The following is a 6,000-nucleotide window of genomic DNA, read 5'->3' on the forward strand; positions in this document are numbered from 1 at the left end:
CCTGCTGAACCAAGACTTGATGGAACATTTCACGAATGTCCGCCACGATAGCAATCTTATATTGACGAAATCCGTAGAGCATTACCAGCAGAGATGTCAACTGATCAGATCCAGAGAGCAAGTATGAATTTAACGATACTCCTCCAACAGTCGCTGCTGCATCCCATACGATTCTGATCTTCCCGGGTTTGTTGGGGTTATATACCGGGAAAATTGGCAGATGTCAGTCTTTTGGAACCTTTAATGCCGCTTCAGCAGGAGTTAGTTTTCTCAGATATCCTTTACGCAAATATTCCTGTATCTTATCTTGTAACGTGTCCGCTGGCAGTGGTTCACGATCCATTCTCTTCTCCAACCAAACCAATCGCTTCATAGCCATGCCTCTACTGTCCGGTAACGTTAGGTTGTCGAACCGCCACAGAAGTCCGGTTTCATACCGATCTTTCTGCAAGTTAGTTTGCGATCGAAGAAGCTTCTCTGCGCGTTCGTCATCTTTTGACAGCAACGGTTTCGATGGCTTGTAGATTCCTAAACTTTCAATCGAGAAGTATTCCTTCAACGCTGCGTTCAGACTGGTTTCTCCATCGCTACTGCAGGAACATATGTGAAGACCATGGAATGCACTGAAGCCACTTTTCGCCAGCCGAGACGTGTCTTTGCTGTCGATGGTTGGTCGGATCTCCCTTCTCTGCTGTTGAGCTGCTAGATGCTAGATCTAAGTGACAATCGTCGATTCCAATCAGGATCCTGGGAGAAACTTCTTCGTATGAGTTTATCGGTAAGGTTTTTCAAGTAAGGGTAATGCGACGCAAGCTGTGACATCGCGACTGTTTTTGGTGGAAGGGCCAAGCTCTGAAAGGTGTGAACCCTCGGCATGCCGTAGACTCTCGTCCCATGTTGTACACCAGCGATCTTCATCGATACAATTTTCGACTTCTCTTTATAACGACACTGCTCTGCTGTCCAATTCAAGAATAACGGACAAGCTGTTCCTTCGATGATTAATTATTTTAGAGCGTCATAGGGGAAATGCTACAAGGTTAAAAGACTATTATTCTTCCATTTACTTCCACTATTAATAGTGGAAGTAAATGGAAGAATAAGACTGGTTGTCTAGTCTTTTAACCTTGTTCCTTCGATGTTTAGTTCATCCAAAAGACTCTGCTCCATAAACGAAGTAGAAGAGCCATCATCCAGGAAGGCGTACGTTTTCAACGAAACTCCCCGGCCATACACGGTAACGGGAACGTACGTGAATAAGACTTCGCTGTTTGTGGCGATGTGGGTATTGCAGCTTTGCGTTGTTGCCTCGGTGTTGACATCCTCCGATGTGTCTTCCGAATGTGTGTGAACAGTAGCCGGCTTGTATCTTTATTCATCATGCAACAATTTATAAGCTACATCCTTTTCGGCCACATGGGGTCCGGACCTGACAGGCTCCGAAATGCTTTCGCAAACACTTTCTGCATAGCTTGAACTCTCTAATCACTGACCAACGGTCGCTTACTTTTGCGGCTGCCAATTTAGGGGAGTGCAAGATCCCTCTCCTCGACGAAGCTGACCGGATCTTGCGAAACGTGGCCGGCACCAGTCTCCCCCCAGTAGCGAGGGTCTACTGGCATGGAGCAAAAGGCGGTCTAATGCCTCCTACCAGGGTCGACTAAACCATAGCCACCCAGTTTAAATGTTTGGAAAACACAGACAAATTGAGAAGATCGTTCGTAGAACTCTTGAGAACACGATTCCAGAACCATGAAATCCGATACACCGATGGTTCAGTCTCCAGCCGCGGTGTCGGTTTTGGAGTTTCCGGATCCGGCTTAAAAAGGTCGGACAGTTTAGCTAGTCAATGCAGTATCTTCTCGGATGAAGCTGCTGCCATCTTCGTCGCAACCACAGTTCCGGCCAACAAACCGATCGCAATCTTTACAGATTCATCCAGCTCTAGAGCGACGCTCCCAGACACCCTTAGATCTAAGGAATACTTGCGGCTATGGCACCAAAAACTTGCCTTACCAGGATCCCTGGCCATTGGCCTTGCAGCACCGTCCCGCTCCTGGGTGACGTTAAAAAGTGAACAAAAGTGTCGTCGGCCAGAACTGGGCGCGGATTTGGAGCAACAACCACACACTATCCCTGAAGAAGATTAAAGGCTCTATTGCCCAATGAAGGCTTCCCAGAAAGAGCATCTTTGGTGGTGGCCCTTTCCGACCTCAATGTGACTGTGACTGTGTGGATTCAGAAACAGCGTGGAGCATTTCACCTGCAGATGCTCTAAATACGAATTCCCTAGGCAATTCTATGGCATCCCAGGCAGCATTCAAGAAGCTCTTGGCGACGATGGAGCCAGAATAGCAGCTCTCTTTTGTTTTTTGAAGGATGCCGAACTCCTTTTTTCGGGAACATGGTCCTCTGTCGAGGTGAACGGGCTTTCCTCGGATTTAAGTCAAGTGAACCAAATACTGTTCAGCTTAGACGACTTCAGCCTCCTCTTCTATTTCCAGTCTTTCTTTTACACGAAATTCTGCCATGTCTTCGAAATCTTCTTCCATCTTTTCACCAAGGTTTCAAGAAAATCACTGTTCCAGTAAGATGACTCCTCCGAAAAAGTTCGGGCTCTGCAAATGCCATTTATCCACACACTTGGCTTCGAACCTTTCCATGAAAGGAATGAATGATCCTATAGGATCAATTAAGGCAGAAGTGTTAGGGTAATCCAAAAATAGTAATAAGAAAATCAACTATCGAGCCCTAGGCTGGCACGCAAGGGGGCCCATCCGGCCCACCCTTCCCTCTTTCATCAGCATACAAATATGCATCGTGGCGGAACCCTTGGTTGGACCGCGAAGGGAGCTCTTCAAGCTTCTTTCCATACCGGTGTTGAACTTAATAAAAAAATTAAAAAAAACACCTTCCTTCTTCCTTTTTACTCTTTCCTTCGTTGTTCTTTCTTCTCTCTTATTCCTTCAATTCTCCCCTCTTTCTTCTCCCTTTTTTATTGTTTCTTTCTTTCACTTTTTCCTTTCTCTTCTTCACTATTGTTTTTTTGCTTCTTGCTTGTTCCTTTTTATTTTTTCCTTCTTTTTTTTCTTTTTTTTTCCTTTTCGATCTTTTGCCCCTTCTAACTTTTTATTTCTTTTGTCCCATTTGACCTTCTATCCCTTTTGACATTTTGTCTTTTAAACTTTTTTCCTCTCGACCTTTTGTCCTTTCGATTTTTTGTCTTTCGATATTTTGCCATTTATTCGCTGAAATACCTCATCCGTCCTGATATTACGCAATAATTTAGCCTCGAGCAACCACGAGTATTTTGGTCAATGGTCTTCTCTTACTAACTGTGATAATAATGATATACAGGGGCTAGACAAAAAGGTTGAGATAGGCAAAATTATGTCGAATTTTATATTAGCATAACTTTGAATAGAATAATCAGATTTTGGTGAAACCATCGGACGCAGAAAAAAATGACTGTCCTCATTCTAGATTTCAGATCGGTCTACGGTCACCGGAGATGTTCCAGGGTTAATAATGCGTTAATAATGCATTTTTCTGCTTGTAATCTGCTTGTCACATGATAAAAGTATCATAGTTTAATATTTTCCTTAGAAACAAGAACTGACCAATGCTGGCTGCAAATCAAGAATCCGTCAGTTATACACAGAGATATGACCATATTCATGACAACGGCTCCAGAAATGTGTTAAATTGATAACAGATAATAATAATGAAATTATGGATATCTAACTGCATGGCTTAGCGAGACGATGATTATGGTAGATGTACCGGCCGTGGCTATAGCACCAGTTATGGCACTAGTGTTTTATACGGGGAAGGGTCATTTGGCCGAAACCCATTTGGCTGAAAGCCATTTGGCCAAATGTCACTAGGCCGAAAGTTGTTAGGTCGAATATACCATTTGGCCGAACAGACTATTAGGCCGAAAGTCATTTTGCCGAATTGGTCGTTTGGCCGAAAGGTCGTTTGGCCGAAAGGGTCATTAGGCCGAATGGGCCAGATGACCCTTTCGGCCAAATTACCTTCGGAAAACGACCGTTTTGGCTTAAGGACCATTGCGGTCAAACAACCCTTTCGGCCAAATGACCCTTTCGGCTTAATGACGCTTTCGGCCAAAAGGCCCTTTCGGCCAGATGAGTTTCAGCCTAATGATTTGTTCGGCCTAGTGACATTCGGCCGAATGGTTTTTGCCAAACGACTCTTCCCCCGACGATTGGTACACATCAATATGGTAAAAGTAACCACCATATAGAAACATTTTCAGACTGATAATGTTCACTGCCTTCTAAATAGTTGTTTCCAGGTTTTGAAATCATGAAATCATGTATAAATGGGTGTCATATTTATTTTTTTTTCCAAGAACATGCATACAGAATTTATTTTAAAGATAAATTTGAGGACTGCAAGGCTTACTACCCACTTCATAGCAGGTTCCGGGTGTTTCGTAAATTTGCCATTCGCAGTGAAGGGCAGAGACAATTCAATATAATTTCATGAGATTGCTAAATTAGCAAATAGTTTTTTCAAAGGTTATTTACAATTTGTTGATCAACATTTAATGCTTAAAATATCATAGTATTTTGCCAGACTGATCATTGTTCTAAATACAAAGTGTAAGGTATGAAAACGAAATTTAAAAAAATTGACAGCCTCTGTTGGTAAGAGTAGCCACCATGCTACAGCGATTTCAACAATGCTGTTCTTACAACTGATCCTCTGCTAAAATTTCAATTTCTGTTCGCTTCATACTCGTCGCTCGCTTGCGACACCTATTCATACTGTTCTTCATTGTTGCGCTCCCTCTTTACTTTGAGCTTTAGATGTTGTACTCACCGATAAATGCCAATAAATCAATAATGATTGAGACATGTACGGTGATCAAAAAACTTTCCCAATAATAAATTGCTTTCATCAACATCTCAAATAGTTTGACATTACGAAATTCGGAGAAGGGATGAGAAAGATTATCACACACCTGAACCAAAACATTTATGAAAATAGCAATATGTGAATATTTGAAAACAGTACCAATCATTTTCCGACGAGGTATTCCCCTCCTCATGAAGCGTTAATTCCATGCACTTTTAAAACTTCGTGAAACTTTTCAATCCCTCCCAGCTCATCATAGGATTGTGCCTTAAATATTCCTTTCTATCATCGGTTCATCCAAAGGTGGTAATGGCAATAAAGTTAAATCCCTCCCCTCTCGAAGCTCAACCGAGATAGGAAAAAAAATGCACAACGTTGTTTCAGCTTGCACATAAAGTTGTCGTCCCTTGGGAGGAACAAAATTGTATTTCGAAATCGAAAGAGGAATAATAGTGGATGAAAGCTTTGAAATCCTACTGCAGTACACAGTGAAAATATGACAAGTAACATAGTTCCGCGGCGATTACACAGCTGTGATATTACGCATAATGTTGTTTTGTGTGGTTTCAAGGTATTTTGTTTAATATTCCTTTGATTTATTTCACCAAACGAGTCAATTTAGTGTTACTTGAGAGTTTACAAGTGGATACCTAAATAGTGTTCACTATTACTTTTCACTGATTTTCGATGGAAACTTATTTTCTGTGGAAAAAATTTGTATTCCTGTCATAAGACGAGTTTATACAATCCCATTGAATTCCACCACTTAATTGTATCTTGACAGATACGTATTTCGACCTCAACAGTAAGGCCGTCTTCAGTGTCTCGTACTTGACTCGACTTGACTCGACTTGACTCGTCTTATGACAGGTGAAAACATTTCACTAAAAAGCTCAAAATAATTTTCTTATCAAATTTCTATTGTTTATTTCAATTTATTTATAGAAAATTGGTAGGTATTGCTATCAAAATTGTTTTGCGTTTCTCTATTTTCAAATTACAGTATTCACTTAACTTTTTCTTAATTATTGGGAACTTCTTGTAAATCTATGGATGTTTGTAACATTGAAAGTTGTTTCCACCCTTATTTCTTCCATACCTTTTCCCCAATTTTCG

The sequence above is a fragment of the Armigeres subalbatus genome, chromosome 2, assembly GCF_024139115.2.
Source record: "Armigeres subalbatus isolate Guangzhou_Male chromosome 2, GZ_Asu_2, whole genome shotgun sequence".
NCBI classification, from domain to species: domain Eukaryota; kingdom Metazoa; phylum Arthropoda; class Insecta; order Diptera; family Culicidae; genus Armigeres; species Armigeres subalbatus.